Source organism: Calidris pugnax, unplaced genomic scaffold (genome assembly GCF_001431845.1).
Source record: "Calidris pugnax isolate Ruff unplaced genomic scaffold, ASM143184v1 scaffold27, whole genome shotgun sequence".
Taxonomy (NCBI): domain Eukaryota; kingdom Metazoa; phylum Chordata; class Aves; order Charadriiformes; family Scolopacidae; genus Calidris; species Calidris pugnax.
The window spans coordinates 6434528-6452387 of record NW_015090893.1 but is presented as its reverse complement, the minus strand read 5'-3'; positions in this window follow the sequence as shown (position 1 = coordinate 6452387).

The window sequence follows — 17860 nt, the reverse complement described above, 5'->3', positions numbered from 1 at the left end:
TCCTTTTTTGCAGTGGCAGAGCTAGAGCAAAAAAAAAAAAGTTTGGGACTCCCAGGTAAACTTTAAAGAGGAAATGAGATTATGAGATTGTTACAATGACCTTTATGGTATGCTAGAGGCATTTCTTTTCCTTCCTGATTTTCTGTCTCTCTCATATTCCCTGTTCATCATCTGAGGAAGAGTAAATACAGACTAAATAAACTTCCAAAACTGTATGATGGGAAATATATTATGAAGACAGAAAGAGAAAGTTAAATAAACTAAGTCTATTTCTACCTGGTAAGCATGAAAGAGATAATTATATGTAATAAAATCCCAGCTACTACATCAATCAGAAGTAAAGCTGAGGGAAAATTCATTTCTAATTGCTGTTTTAGAATTGTGTTTATTCTAAAAATTGAGACTTAGGCCAACCAAAAAAATAAACAATCAGTTATGCCTCAGAGATAAAAAAGTGAGATTGTCACAATATTTTATGTTGCAGTTTTAAAATATAACCTACTGTTTTTTCTTTATAAACTGATGTTCCTATTAGACTTGTATTCAAGCACAAGAAAAGGCCCAACCATAACATATACTTTAAAAATAGGGAGAAAGTTTCTACTGATTTTTTATTATTTGTGAAATAATAGAAAACAATTCCCTTTGTCAGGCAAATCAAAACCGAGTTGTTCTTCTAACCCTGTTCCAAACCTGAATAAGATGACTGAAAAGTTATAAGCAAGAAGAAATACATTGCTTATAAAAGCAAAAGAAATGATTTGAAACTGGACCTGACATGCTTTAGGGATTATTAAGGGGCACAACTCCATCCTGTGGGCTTCCTAACGCCAGGAGTATTCCCTCAGCCCAGCTCAAAGCTCCAGCACAGTAATCAGCAGTGAAAAGATGGTGCCTGTCCCTTTCAAAAGTCCTTCACACAGATGAAACCACCCAAGTATCTGCAACATGTTGCATATTTGGTGCCCCCAAATATGGTAACAACATAAAAAAAAGGAGGAACAACCCAATTTAGCAGTGATATAAACTTAATATGAACCCCAGCAGTTCCCAGTGCATGGGGTTCCTGTTTAACGTCGCACATCTGGGAGGCAAAAAGCAGGGAGGGTGGCACACTCTTATTTGAAAGAGGGTAGTTTCAGGTTTCTGGATTAACTGTGCTGAAAGCTTTACCCAAATGTGCAGTGGAATCCTTTTCTCTCATTAGCCATCCTCTTCCAAGGAACACTGCTTGAGTAGGATCACATAGACCTTTGGCAGCTGAGCTTTAACTCCCTTCCCTCTGACAAAACACAAAACTAGAGCATTTCAATCTCAGATGGGCCCAACAGCTTCCCTGCTGAGCCCAGTGTGCCCGGCCTGGCACTCAGTCGCCAGCCCCAGCCTGGCCATTGCTCGAGCTGTCAGCCAGAGCAGAGGGGGCTGCAGGCTGGCACGGTGGCTTTTGAAGCAGGTTTGAAAGGGCAGCTCTGTCACAGGGAAAAACTGCTCCCTTCACCCACTGTGTTCTGAATCTGGAGCAAAGGGCTTTATTGATTTATTCCTGACACAGAATTGACCACCCATCAGTGAACTATTCATTTGAGATCCATATCGATAATATAACAGATGAGCTGGAACTTCCAAAATGTTAATTAATACCTATACATGTTCACTCCCCACTTAACCCAAAAAGCTCTAATCTCCCCCTCCCACACACACTCACATTGAGAGGACATGTGGGCCACAAGCACATGTACTGTCTGTGCATCTGGCTGATGCTTGTCTTCCTCTCTTACATGATCATTTGGGACAAATGTCTTCTCAGGCACTTTTGGGTCCTCCATTCACATATACTGTTACTATTCCTGCTCCTGTCTTAACAGCTGTCATTATCCAGGCCATTTTGCCAGCGGTGGGACATGCAGACGCTGACACTGCTGCTGCTGCTGTTGTTTCACCGTTCAGACAGGGAGACTGGCAGTCTAAGAAAGCCTGTTGAGAAAGATGTGGCAGAAGCAGCTGGTACACAGGCAAGTGAAAGGTATTAAAACTGTTCCAGGTGACAAAATTGTCTCTTGATCCTGGTCCCTGACTGCCTTTGAAATGCACGTCAGCAGGAGCCTGGGCCATTAATAACCATATTCCCATTAATCTGCTTCTCCTCCCAGGGGAAACCTTGTCACAAGGGCAGGGAGGAAGCCTCAAGGAGCAGTGACACCCCTTTCCCCGGCAGCCTCAGCCTGTTCTAATTGCAGCCTCCGGGAAGCGCTCAGGGCAGCTCTCCTCTCACAAATGAGACAGAGCACAGGCTGAATCAAGGTTAGGCAACAATTTGTTCCCATTTAAGACAACTTCCAAAATTCATTTCTGTGGTAACACCCAAGTTTAACAGTGAGCCAGTAATGACCAGGAACACTTGAGAGCTGCACTCAGTCCCTGAGCAGGGATATAAGGGCACAGGTAACTTTACATACATGGTGCCTACTCCGTTCTCAACCCACCTTAGCTCGCCTGTTTGCTTAGGTCAGCCATCTACTACAGCTTTTCTTTTTTGACTGTGCTGTCACTAAGGCATAGTTAAACATCTGATCAACCTGTTGGTAGTCTTTAAATGCCTGCTTAGCTCTGAAACATGAACGGTTAATGATTAATATAAATAAATACACATTTTCAGGGTGTATGCTTGCACACACATGTATAAAACATAATTGCCTTAGCTCAGTTATTGTTACAGGACAAATAAGAGTAATGCCCAATGTACCCAAGCGTTATGTCAAGATGCCCGTTATGGATCACAGACCTTTCTGTTGGAACTTCCATGATGGGATAGTTTGCTATGATCCATCAGAGGAATTTTTAAATATTAAAACATAGAGATTGTGAAAATATCTCTTGATGACAGTCTGATTTTCCATTATGAGCTCATATATTCTTAAGGGGAAATTTGGAGGAGAGCAGCTTCTCTCCCATCATTTTATCCTACTTCCCCTATGACACTGAAAGAGAATGGTGGAAACTCTATGTCCATGTTTTGCTTTCCTCTAATGTAACAAAGGAATGCTTCCTCTTGCTTTCCTCTAATTTTCTGCCTTTTTGGCAGAAATGACCCTTTTGAAAATGGTTTTTCTTTCTTTTGAAGGACAGATGATTTTTGCTTTGTGGAATAACACAGTTATTTCACCACAATCCATGAAAAAACCTGCATAATATTACTAAAAGGAAAAACTATATAAACTGTATAATCAGTATGATTTCTCCACATGGAATTTTCTTCAGCATCTGGCTAGTTTTGCATAAATGTCGATTTGGAGATTAATGCCAATGATCAAGTGTTATTATTAATGCAGTAGTAGTGAGAAGGGAACTCTGTTCTTTATATGTAATTCACAAAACAGTGATATATGTGATTTTATCAGGAAATACTGTGTAATATTAGCATATTAATGAACTTTCCTAAAAAATTCCAGTTGCCAGCTACCACGTGGAATCACTGAACCAAGACCAAACCTTGAGAGAAATGCAAACAGAGGGGAAAAATACATCCCACTTCTATTAAAAATAAAATAAAATAAAATAAAAAGCTTTATACAACAATGATTCATTTGCATTATGATACAACTAGAGCAGCCACCCAAGATGGGGACTTCAGGTATCTCTCCTTGGATGGAGAGGACAGTAAGATGGTTACCTCATTTGTACACCAAGCTTGTCGAACATCCACTACCTCAGGAGTAGAAATTGCACAATAGTATTACTATGGCCTGACATCATTAATTAGCCAGTATCACGCTAATGTAGCTACTCAACTTTCAGATTACAGCTAACTGTTGTTCAGTGTAGGGCTGACTGCAGAGATCAAATACATGCAGATGCAGAGTACAAACTGCAGCTAAATAAGAGAAGTGGAAAGAAGGGTTTTTCATCTTTTAGTCCTCCTCTCTACTCTGTCCTGCGTAAGGATAGAAAAAACCAAAAAGAGGTACGGCATTTCAAAAGGGTTTTAAGAACCAAATCATAATTTCTACAGTAAATGACTCCAGAGAGTCAATGGGATTTGGGTACCTAAGTCTATGATATGCTTTTGCAAATCTTGATAGGCACTCACAAAATACGGGGCAGAGAAACAAAAGAAACTGGTGTCTCTGTAAGATTCATTGCAGAACTATAGAGCTACCAGTCCTCTTTAACATGGGAAGCACAGAAGTTCCTCCCCTAGAGTGTGCATAAGGAGATGGTTCATTTCTTTTTTAAAGTGCAATGCAATGGAATTCTTCCCATTACATCAGTCTGCTGTTTCCATCATAAATCTGTTGCTTACATTCAATAAATCCGATACACTACGCTCAGCTGTAGGATTTAGATGCAAGTTGCTCACTTTACGTCATGTCCACTCATTTCTTGAGTGTGACATTGCAACTATTTGAAATCCACTGCCACCATTACTTAGGCCAGGATATAGTGCTGGGGGTGGGGGAAATAACATATCAAACTGAAAGTAAAGGGAAAAACCCAGTAATAACTTATTGACTTGAAGTCAAGCAGCATTTTCTTGTTTGTCAGGCAACTTCTATACAAAGGAGGCCGGACATTTGATTTCTTTGCAGTTCTAAAATGCATATAGCATTTTTTTCAGGTATTCACAATCAGTTAGTAATAGGCAAGGATAAAATCCTTGGGCAATCGATTCAGTAGCTGAGTATCTGTGCAGAGAACCTGATGACATACTTGTCATTTATATCACCCTAATAGGAATTTCAGCTGACTTAAGACATAACAGGGAAAGGTATGTAGGCAGGTAAGCAGGTATGTACATAACTTGGTCACAGTTTTTAGAGCCAGTGACTGTTTGCAATGGATGCGTGATGGGGTCAGACAGTCTTTTAAAACCCAGAATCACACTATTGGATTGGGATCAACAAGTCTGCAGGAAACAACAGTGGTCTTTCAACATAAACTTGAAGGTGTCAAAGGAGGCAACAGCCAATGTAGTCCATCATGGTGCTTTAAGCCATAAAAACATCCCTGGAAAAATCTGTATTTTCTTTACTAAAAGCCAGTTAAGACTTCTCTGTCAGTGATAGGATCAGGCAATGTAGGAACATCATTTCATTGTGGAAAATTACTAGAAAGCATCTATTGTATGGTCTGGAAAATGCTTTGATGCTCTCATACTGCTCTTCAGTTATTCCTTGGCCACAGTTGAAGCAAGACCAATCAGGAGTAAGACAAAGTGGAGAACTATAGCATGACACTGAAGAGAAGGAAAAACATCTACACTAACATTCAGCTAGAGAAGAAGTTATTAAGAAATTACTCTCAGGTTTTGGAATTGTATTAAGCACCTAAAATTAATCAAATACTTTTCTCAGACATTAAAGGATTTTCTCGCGTAAGTACATCTATTTGATTAGATACCATTACTAATTATATTTGTTGATAGGTGGGAATCAGCTTTGTGAAACATGTCAGTTTTGTACAGCAAGTGACATGCTCTTGAGACAGTGTCCAGTGAGTGACTTTAAGCGAAACAGAAGCAGAGTGAAAAAGAATGGCAAAGGTTACGCATACCTCAGAGACAACTGGTTATAACAGCACCTTTTGCAGATGTTTTGTATTTCAGGGGTCATTGTGTTATAATTTTTGTGGAATTGAATGGAATAATCTATTTTTAACCACTCACCTATCACTTAATAGCACAGTATTTGAAGGACAGTTTACTTTTTAAAAATTATTCTGTTTTAGCAACCATAAGAATTTGTTTTGGCACTGGTTTGCAGTCTCAGATGTGCCTTTGATGTCTCAGAGGTGAAACAAACAACAAGCTGTTGGTAACATGAGATATTGTTCTTCTTTAATGCAGTATGAGCTTGTTACATCCCTATGGATACATGCAATATCAAAGGGCCTTTTGAGGAACAGGCTGCTCATGAACCAGAGGTGAAGGACTCCTGTCTTTGTGCTGGTTAGTGTAGCCCATGCTGAGTGATCTGCAGCTTTGGTGAGGGGATGAGATGGGGGGGAAGGTGCCTTTTGTTTCTTCCCATTTGGGAGGAGAAGGAAAAATTATCAAAGGCACTGAAAAACATTTTTAACCACTCCAGCCTTTTGGTAGTATATTGCAAAAACTCACATAAGTTGCCAGATTTATCTGGGACCCTCATGGCCATTCTTTTCCAGTTGCACCAGAGCTGGGCTCCAGAATTCTAAAACAACACCTGGAGTGTTAAAAGGATGATAGGGGTTAAAAATTCTCACCTTTTTTAATAGTAAGAAATCTGGACATAAAGGTAATACTTCTTTAGGAGAGAAGAAGGGAGGAAAACAGGTCTCTCTCCAGAAATGGCCCAAGACTTCTGAATGAAACATTCCAGGAAGTCAGAAACCATCATTGCCTTCCACTGCAAATGCACCTTTTCTTTTACCCTGCCTCAATGTGTCTATAAAGAAAAAACAAACACTCCTTCTTGCCCTTCTAATCTGCGCACACTTCCTCCTCTGGGGAAAACAAACAATCCGTGGTGTGTACATGCATGTTGCTGGGGTACCAGGCTGTTACCATGGCATTAATGCGAGGAGAGCCAAGTAGAGCAGAGCAAAGGAGTTACTCTTGCTCGTAGCTCCACTAAGTCCACATTCACATGGCATTTCACAAGCGGGTTTGAACCTTTCTGAAGAGGCTTTCTTCAGGCTGGGCACTGCTGTGCAACTGCTGGCCGAGCTCAGGATCCCAGCTGAGAAGCTGACACCTGTGCAGGAAATACTGCACTGACAGAATTCCAGGTGTACTCTTCGTGCGGGTATGTCAGTACAAAGTGTAATCATTATGAGAAATACTTCTCTTATCTGCTGTTATTACTATTTTGAAGGGGAAGATGGACATGAAGTACTTGGGGATATACCTGGGAGAAAATGGAAGTCATGACAACTTCCTATTTTCTATTTATTAATTTGTTTATATTTATTTTATTCTAAAGCCTAGAGGCTTAAACTGAAAATGGGACCTCATCTTATAAGGGATACCAGGAGTTCATAGTAAGATTCAGTGCCCAGTCATGATTTAGGCATCTTGTTGCATCACTTTTTATCTGTCAGAAAATTCCAGGTTCCTGGAGGTGGTGAAAAGATATTTTAAATTATGTAATAAGAGCCTTAGCATCTCCTATGACTGTTAATGAATGAGGTCATACAAGGCCTATTTGGAAAGCAAAGATGTTTCACAAATGAACCACTTGAAGCATCCCTCAACTTCTGAAAGTCAAAGGAAATTTCTGAAATGACTCCAGTGGTTGCTTTGTGATATGACATTTGCTTCTGTAACTTCTGTGAACGTTAGCTCTGCTAAGTCATGTTGTAATAAGTGGGACTACAGTATTACCAACCCCGAGTGCTAAGAATTCAGGAGCTTTGACATGTGATGGTTTCTAGCAACCACAGTAGAATGGGGAAAAGAGAGGGACTGTGGGCTGGCAGGTCCTCCCTGCTGTTACCAGATAACATTTGGAAGAGATGTGCCCTGGATGGGCTAGAGCCCTGCCAGCCTTCCACACTCCCAGATAGTATCTGCTTCAGGGACTTACTTTTTAAACAGTATTTCTGTCTTCTGCTGCTATTGTATTTAGGATTTAGGGTGGAGCCAAGTTGTACTTGTTGGCTGTTATTTGCAACTACAATAGCTAGAAGCTGATTTTAGTAAAAAAATGTAAGCTGAGAATTCTATCTCATGTGTTATCATGTAAATCTGAGCCTTAAGATTAACTGTCATGTTAAGAAAACATGAGTCCCTGTAAAATTATGAAAGTTATTAATACTATAATTAGAGAAATAATAAGGTTGCTTGGTACTGTCTAGGACTAATTAAAACTACACAATTCAAAATTTGATATAGCTTTTATGTTAATAAACTGCAAAAGGTAAGTAATCTGTGAGCAGTTTCTAGAACTTTGCAGCATGGTCTTAAAAGAAAGCTGAAAGAAAAGCCCTTTTTTTTTAGTTTTTGTTTTCTATTCCTGATTGAAGACAAATTTGGATTAATGTGAATTTATACAGAGTTTGTACAGCGGACAAAGGAATGTTTCATGTTTAAAGAGAAAACAGCACAGGCTTAATCCTTCTCCCGCTAATATAGTGGGTGTTTCGGTGTAGACATCAGTGAAAACAGCTTCTGTGCCAGTGTTGACCAAAAACCCTCTTGGGTACTGAAGCTACAATCCTTACACAGGAAAACTTATCTCAGACTTCTCTGGATCTGAGCAGAAATGTCACCCCGTGTGTGTGGCCTGTGGCTGAAACAACCTGGAACCACTGAGCTCGAGGACAGGAAAAACTTCCACTGTTTTTAACTGGATGGTGCTCAGCCCTGAAGCGCGCCGCCTGCCCGCTCCAAGGGGGCACCGAGACCTGGCTTATCTAGGGAATGAACACACATCTTATGCTTTAATATATTCTGTCCAACAGGGCTTTACAAACTGGCCTACAGCCTTGTCCAAGATGCTTAGAAATGAGTTTTTAAAAGAGTAAGGTCACCACAGTAGCCTAAAACTCTCAACAAATATTTGAAATTCCACTGGAAAATTTGAAGAAATGTGAAACACAGGTTTTCAGTATCATGCAGCAAACCACTAGGGAGACCAGCAACACAGGAGTTTAAGTTGGAAGTGTGCAATAGAATTCACGTTTCTTAACTTTGTCCATGAAAAAGGTGTTCAGACTAGATCTGGCCTCTAATAGGGAGCAACAAATATTTCAATAATTTCTCATGTATTTCTTTGTAAATTGAAAAAATGAAAACCCAAAAAGGTATTTTTACAGTGTCACTTCTTTCAGTGCAAAAGCACACTTTCTGTAGTACTGCATTGTGCTGTAATTTTATATTTTTCTACTTTTTAAAATTATTGTCCCTGAAAAAATGTCCTTTGTATTACAGAGTTATTAATTGTAGCCATAAAAAAGGAGTCGCGTTTCTTCCCTCTCTTCTCAACGGTATCAGCTTTCTTCATCAATTTTTAAACTGCTGAACAGCCCTTGTTGTCACAATGTTTATGACACGAGTCAGTTAACTGAATTTATCTTGTTTTTATTTGACAGGGGGAAGTCTTTAAAAAATTTCTTTTACCACTATTATGTTGTCTCTGCAGCCAAAAGTAATTAAACAGACAGAGGAGAGAGACGTACTAAACAGTCTTTGTTTTTTAACTATATTTTGTCTGTCTCATTCCCAGCTGCGTTGACATAAAGACTGTTACAAGATTAATGGGAATTAGATTGTTTCATACTTAACCACAGCAACTCCAGTTCCCACCACCACACATTTCTGAATGAAATCTTTGCAGAAGGCTTCTTGGTTAAGACACAGGGTGGGTGCAGCTGCTGATGTGCCAGCTGGAAGGATGGAACAACGATGACAATCTGAAGTTGCCTCTCTGTATGGTCGCTGTCCTCAGCTTTCCCAGTGTTTGCCACCTCCATTCCCGACTGGAATACACTGCTTCTGTTCGAACCAACTGACGGGCAGTTTGTACTGGTGCAAGCCAGCAGCTGGTTGTAGCCCCCTGCTCTGCCTATTGTATGGCCTGTGGCTTTTGTTTCACTTTGGGCACAAAAATTCACTACCTCATCTGCCCAGGGTTTTTGAGCCCACATGGACACACACAGAGTCTGCATCTCTGGCTCAGTTTCGGATCCTGTAGTATTTTCTCTTTTGCTGATAGGTTTTGTTGTATCATGCAACATTTTAAACAATTTAACATTTCTAACATTTTTTAACATTTCACAAATCTGTTCTAGGTTTCTAACTAAGGAAAAAAAAGTAAAACAGGAAGCAAAGAATAAGAATGTATGCTCCAGATCAGGCCAAAGACCAGTTGAGCTCAATATCCTGTCCCAAGCAGTAGCAGAGAACAGACTTTTAGGTTAGTTAAGACCAAGCAGACGCTGGTACCTAAAGCAAGCATTTTTCATATTGAGCTGCTGACTGACCCGCACGCTGCCCAGAATCATACTCCACAGTGTTACATACACAGATGCCAGAATGACAGAAATGGGACTGGAAACAAAGAAACAAAAGAATGTAATTTTTTTGTGGGTTTTTTTAAGTATTGCTTCTAAAAAATCTGAGAACTCCTGGGGTTTATTTCGGATTTTAACCCTGAAAGATCTAAATATCTACCTGACCCCAAACTCTCTGGCAGGGGAAAAATCAAGAGGATAGTTCCTCTGCAGTGTCCTGTGTCTTTGTGACACGGTGTGGCACAGGACACATCAAAGCACATTGCAATGCCTTGTCTCAGGACTGCGCAGGAACGGGGCACATCCTACAGTGTTGCTGTTACTGCTGTTGTTCTGCAGTTTCCTAAGAAAGCTACTTTTAGGGGATACAACATCAACCAACCGGGTAAGACGGTGAACATGGAGCCAGCTGGTGCGGCCCCCGTGTTCAGCTGCAAGGGAGAGAGCAGGGTCACCCCTACATTAAGACAAGTCTTAATGCAGAGACATTAAGATGAAGCTGCTTCATCCAGGGAGCAGGTCTGTGCTGCCTGAGCTGCACAGATGCAGAAGGGTGAGGAACAGAGCCTTCAGTTCTCAGTGCCTGCTACCAGCGTGACTGGATGGGGGCACAGAGGAAGCAAAACAGGAAAGGAGGTGACTGCTTGCATTTCTTTTTGAGCAAGGCAAAAGCAGACACGCAGCTTTTCATGTCACTATGGGGTGTCTTTTGAGATTTTGGGTGTGAACCTACCTACTGTTCCTTATTCAGTGGAGGTTACTGGTTGGTCAATAACTGTAATTCAGCAAACAATTTAGGTGTCAAAGTGAGGAGAAAGCCTTGCATGAGGGAACTTCCACTAGTACTTTCCCAAAAGAATGATGAAACTGCTTGCATGAAGTGAACACATTTGTTTCTGCTTACCATCATGACATGGAGTATGAGGATGTGCCTGTAGTTGCTCATATTGGGAATTGTGCTCTCTTGCTCCTCCCTTGGCTCTGACATCACCCTGAGTAAATGTACCACAACAGGTCCTTAGAAAAAACGTCTGCCACATAGATGAAGTTGTTCACCAATGTCAGTAAATTCCTTGACTTGAGCAGGAACGAGATCTTGTTTAAATTTGTCTGAGGAGACAGAAAAAAAAAAAAAAAAAAAGAAAAGGAAATGCTTCGTGCTTAAAATGTTCATGGATTTGTACTTAGGGTTGATTTTTGCCAAAAAATGTAATCCAGTGCCTTTTTTTTCGGTGATTCGATACACAGGGCTCTTCAGAGTTGTAAGTGGACTTTCAATACTCTTTCTATAGGCAAAATCCCCTATGACACCCCTCAGAGTACTCAAAAATTCAATTCCTCTGTGCAAAGCTAAATGAAGTTACCCAATAAGTATTGACGTAATGAATCCACCATGGAGTTTCTTCCTACCTCCACCAAACCTTTCCCCGGCACTAGAAAGTCAATCAAATGTGGGTTCCAGCCACAAATGACATTACTTCCTTTCCGTGGTAATAGCTACTACAAGGAACACCATATGAAAACAGCACACCCAATATCCAATGTTTATTTCTCTGACTTCTGTCAACTCAGCAAAGAGTTTGTTTGCATTTATGACTTTTCACAATGTAAATTCCTCTAATGTCGTGAGGCAAAGCTGTACTATCTTTCAATTAGTTATGGAATTTCTAAGGCAAGTGAGAAACAGCAGACGACAGCCCTGAGTTGTGGAATCTCTTCCATATGCACACACCTGCCTACCTCAGAAGTTAAACATTAATATTCCTATGCAACGCTTGTTTGTATATATAATAATAATAATAATATCAGTTTTAGATGTTCTGTTTCAATTCCCTCCACCTATAATTAACACCCAAGAGTAAGAATCAATTCAGAGAGCTTTATTCTGACAATTGTAACAATAAATCTCTTTGTCAAAGGAGCTGTTGTTTGGCCAAAGCAAACAGGATGTCAATCACATCTAGAGAGTTCAGCAGAAAAGTGCTTTTACCACAGAATGCAGTTCAGTGAATTCAGTTCAGTTCTTTAAGATCAGACAGATTGGGTGCAATAGAAATTTTGCAGTAGAACAATAGATATCAAATAGTATCCTTCTTATCTTAACGGCTACCTTTTGCTTTTTTTGTGTTTTTTTTTTCAACCAGCTGAATTTAATGAACATACTGTGAACATACTACTTTACTGCTGTGAGCATCCTCATGGAAGGACACTTCCATCCAGATCTGCAGGGACCTTCCCGTTGGCCGAAGGGGCCAGTCCCGTTGCGGGCTGTGGTCAGCGTCAGGAGCCTGGCACCGCTCCACCAGCCAGCTGGCAGCAACACCACGGGCACAGGATGTGGTGTGAGGAGAGCCATGTTCTGCCCTCACCACAGCCTTCCACAGGAGTCAACTCTGTGTGGTGTTTTAAGAAAACAGGAACCTGCCAATCTGCAGCAGAGCTATAAATAACTGAGGGCAAAGTTTATTCACAGCTGCCATATGGGAGGTGACTGGGCACAGCCAAGGCTTTGAGGACAGAGTCATCAGAGCTAAAATCCCTGGCAGCCATGAATTTCCATTGTGACAATACTATAATTACCATTTCATTATAAGGGACTACATTTGCATTTCCCTTTCCTTACAGTTAATTGTTCATGAACAGGAAGAAATAGAAGTGAGGAGAAAAGAACCCCAGAAACATGATACTATCTTATGCAAAAAATGTCTCAGCTGGTGAGATCGAACTTCATTCGCTTGCGCTGCAGCTTTATTTACATATAACAAATCTACGGAAAAGGAAAGATGGGGAGAGAAACCCAGATTCTACTGAATCACCTGATATTTGTCAAGACAGTGACGGTTACGTTATCTCACCCTGCACCGCTGCTGGAGGTTGTGTCTGCGTTCACAGGTGAGCCAGAGGCATCTTTGTTGAGAAAGGACGTGTTTAGTAGCACTCAGGGTTTTGCTATGAAATGTGGTAGAAAAGACAGAAGCACATTTCCATTAAGAGCACATATAAAACCATCTGGTGTGGACAAGTGATTATCATTGTGTGTAGCTTATGTCTGATATTACTGTTCATTGTTCAAACACTTGGCCATGAGGGTTTGTCCTAGAGACTCTTTACCTCCATTTCTCATTTTATATAAAAAAGCATCACTAGTGCTGAAATCCAGCAGAATGCAAATAAGTTTAATATTCCTTACAAACAACTTCAGCTTATCCGTGTTTGGGAAAGAAAATTTAGAGCCACTCCTCTTAAGAGAACCAATTTTTTCAGTTTGAAGATCAAAGTTAAAGCAAAAAAATCCCCTTCGCCTCAACTTAGCAAATTGTCATAAAAGATCCTCTCTATAGGAGAAGAAAGGGTTTACATCACTCAGTATGAAGTCAGAACATCTGGCAGCTCCCTTTCCCTGTTACAGTCTGTTGTTTGGAGGCTTAGACCTGCCCCATGACCGTGTGGGAGGGTTCCTGCATTTGAGATATAACAGGAACCCCGGGATGGTGCAAGGCGCTGCCAGCAGCTTTAGCAGCCCTTGACCTTTACTACTGCTTGGCATAAAAGTTCAAGTTCCTGTTGACCTCAGCCATGACGAAAGCCATCCCAGCTGGTGCTACTGCCGCTCTCTGATGGAGCTGCTTGGCTGGCATGAATCAAAGACTCTTCCTCCCATCTCAGCTCAGCTGGCAGAAACTGCCACTTGCAGAAATGGAAACGAAAGACCAGAATCTTACATGAGTTGAATGGGCACAGTGGCACTGTAGAGCTGCACCAGCGTGGTCTCTTGGGCTGAGAACCTGGCCTGAAATCCCTGTAGGATTTCACTGGTATTGCTCACTGGCTGGAGCACATGGACAGGGCAGAAGAATAGGTAATATCCCATTCAATAGTTTAAACTTCCTAGTGATGCTCAAGCTGTTGTGTTTTGCAAGTTTCTAGCAACCTTCCGTATCAGCAGGGGGGATGTACTAGTAGTATCTGTGAGAAAGCTGTTCTTTATAAATGTTTGTGCTGTGCAAAAAGGGAAAAGGTGCTAAAATTTGTTCAAGACAGTTTAGGTCTGATCAGCTTTACGGAAGCTGAAATGGCCATGCAGAGATACACACCTGTTAAAGATGTAAGTATTGTGGTGAAACCATAGAGGGAAAGGAGCAGGACATTTCCCAGGTAACTCCAACATTTTCTTAGTAGCAAATAGCTGAGAGATGTCTATGGCTTGGAAGTGTAAAAGATGGCAGTAATAAATGCATGTTGCTGCCCAAAGGCTGGAGGGTGGGACTGAAGCGTGGGCGAGTGATGGCCCCATTGGCCCTGGCCACCATGAGGGACCTGTGTGGGGTCTATGGTGCACAGTGGCCTGGATTTGTTTGTGTGAGACCCCCTCATCAGCACCACGCTCCTGGGCACTCGCTCACATCGCACCAGCAAGAGTCTCTCCTCCCGGTTCCCAATCTCTCGGTGCAGAACGTCCAAGAGTCCCCAGCACAGTTGCAGTCACATAAAGGCCAAGGTTTGTCTTCCCATTTGTATGGCTACAGATCAAAGAAGGGCTTTGGGATTTCTTGGCAAGAAACATCAAGACAATAGTTTGGGAGCAGCCACTGCTTCTGTCTCCTCAGACCCACTGGTTTAGTCAGAGCAAGCACAGATTTTAACTTTTTTCCTGATCTCTCTGCATAGGCTAACAATGACTTTGCCTGATGGATTTTTAATGAATGCCAAGAAGAAGCCCTAAGACTTTCCTTTTTTGACATGGTTTTTCTCATTTACTGGCCATTTTCACAGTGCAGAGTATTCTACACTCTTCAGTGAAAAAAGAGTCTATATGAAAACAGCCACATAACAAGAGAGTGAAATGCCAGTTCCACAGATTCATTTTATCTTCTCACAAGAAGTTGGCCATTTTGGCTGAAAGTAATTTCTCTGCCTCAGAAAGTAAAGGAAATAATTTCCTTACAGAGTTCTATCAACCCCAACAAAGCTGAAGCGTGTCAAAGGGAAAATAAACCCAAACAACCCCAAAACACAACAGAGAGAACAAATCTAAGGAGGTTCTCAGTGCAGGAACAGATAGAAATGCTGGCTGGATGTGGGTGTCCCATGTGCATGGTGCAGGACAACCCCACTGCTCTGGTGGTACCCTTCCTATGCTCCAGCTAATGTGTGGGGGCCACAGCTGCCTCCTTCACAGCATGACCAAAAAAGCCACTATTTTGAAATAACATTCTGTACATTGCATCTCTGTCCAGTGAGGCCACTGTGAGCAGTCACTGCAAACTCCTCCAGGAGCACAGTATAGGTCTGTGCTGCTCATGCCCACCTTCTCATGGCCGACAAGATAAAAAAGCTTCAAATTAAACCTGGTCATTCAGGACTACCCATGTGGTGTTTGAAGTCATTGCAACGTACTGGGTGTTATTTCAAAATAGTGACTTTTTCCTCATGCAGTCACAATTTCTCCCCCCTCAACAGTTCTCATTTTCAGTTTTGAAATACTAAGACAGTTTTGTTATGTTAAAAACTTTGCTCTTTCCTTCTGAGAGCAGCCAGAGGTGGAGTACGCAGTCACTAATTTGCATAGCCTCCCCGGCTTTAGCAAAGCTTCCAATTGCTGGCTGGTTATCTAGGGATGTAATAACAAGCTCCAGTCAAAACAACTCTGCGGTTTCATTTACATATTAGGGGAAATAAAACAATACGATGAGTCAGAAGCGGAGGTCTCTTTATTATGTAATAAAATAGTAAGCCTTTCAAAGAAAACGTAAGTCTGTATTCACTGTAGTACTTCCCCCAGAACTGTCTGTAAGATCTCACTTGACCTCAAAACCCAGGAGGCTGAAACCGGCCCCGTACTGTCACCGGAAGGGGAGCTGTCGTGGCAGTCATATGAGTAGCAAGAGAGGCACCATCCTTACACCGGGCAGCAGAGCCGGGGGTTCACACACACACACACACACACACACACACACGTGTGGCACTCAGAGTTTCCGCTCCCTTCCAATATCTCTGATAGAGTTCATGCAATGCAAACTCCAAGCTAAAGGAAGAGCTCAAAGAAACTTGGAAATTCTCACCCTGAACTGTCCCTCCTCTGATGTTCCTGCCTCGTCTCTCTCACAGAGACTCCGTTATATGGGAGAAAGTATGAGAAAATTGCCAGGTTTTCTTACTTGAGTCAACGGTCTTTCTACTTCCAAATGATCATATCCCAGGAGCAGGAAACCTGAGCCACGGATACTGCTGTCACAGTGGGCCATCTGATGGAGTGAAGGGTATCTCCACATGGGAGATCCATCCACCTGGAGGATGGAGAGAAAGAAAGACATTTCAAGACCTTTAGACCCAGTGAATAAAGGGAAGAAAACACATTTCCTGGGGACAGGAAGGTAATTTGATCCAGTGAAATATAAAACCAGAAAACCTGTGATTTCAGTGATTTGTATCTTCAGAAGTCACCTGACAGGGAAGTGTGCCTGTCCACAAGTTGGTGCAGAAGGATTTTACCTGTCTCTGTAAGCACAGCTCTGCAAACTTCATTTCTCCGTACCTCAGGGAAAGCACCTGGAAGTTCTGATGCAAAGTCACGTGCTGAAACTCAGCAGTGCTACCGTGTTGTCATTAGCTCCTGACAGTGGAATAGGGTTGTGTGGACTCTGATTTGTATTTTTTTTGACAGGTCTGAAGGCCAAAATCAAAATCCAGCAGAAAAAGTAAACATTACATAAGAAAAAAACCTCTATGTATTATTTAAAAACAACACTGTAACCCAGGCTCCTCCTGACAATGTAAATAGATTGACAGAGATAGCATCCTTGAAGCACAGAACATGTGCTAATTCTCTTTAGCAATACCAATATTTGGTGCATATCCTGTCCTGCTGACCATCTGGTCAGTTGTTCTTTAGAGTTTTAATTACCATATTCTACATCGAAAAATCTCTCACACTGTGAAAAATCAGTGTTATCATTACAAATAATTATAAAGAAGCTGATTTTCTTCATTTTCTGAGGAGAACTTTTCAAATACCAATTTCTAATGCTTTTCTTTGACATAAAGTCCTACCACAACCAATTAATGTGTCACATATTTTTCATGTCAATACATAGTCCTGTAACTATGACCAGTGACTTTACACTGACTTTTTTGGAGTCAGGCTTTGGCTCATGATTTCTAGGTGCTTAAGAATTGAAGTTGTATCTCTGCTCCATTTAAATAACAGAATATTTAACTCAGAATGAAAAAAATTGTGTTAATTTCACTGGGTCAGGATCTCACTGCTGGTATTTACAGATGTGACTTGTCAAATGGCAGTGGGAATTAAAGAATGTCTGATTGCTCAGTGGAGATTAAATACAAACAAGGAGGATTTTAATTTCATAGTCCAGGTGCTGCCAAATAAGAAGAAAAGCTAAATGGACACATCTCAAAAATACTGATCAGTGCTTTGCTGTTGGCAAAATAAAATGTTGGAATAAACTATGAAGATTGTTTTTTCAATAGAATTTCTGATTTGACAAAAGAGCACAGATGCTCTGATACAAGTTTCTTATGCAGCACTTACATCAGCCGTAGGGTGTTTGCTTTCATCCCCTCCCATATCCACACCACCACCCTTTTAATAGAAGTTGTTCCTTTGGGCTTTTACACAGATCTTAGTAATTGACTTGCGATTTCAGTAATTTTTTGTGGCTACTCTCTCAGTACTTTTCAGTACTTACAAAAAACAAAACCAAACTGGACATAGAGAATTCCCACTGTGTCATATGGTGTTGTCACTGTACAGGTCATCAGGAGCCTCTGGATACCCACAAACGAGATGAAGACGGACTTAGTGAGAGCCAGGGAGGGCCATCATCTGTGCCAGTAGGGTCACAGACACGCAGCT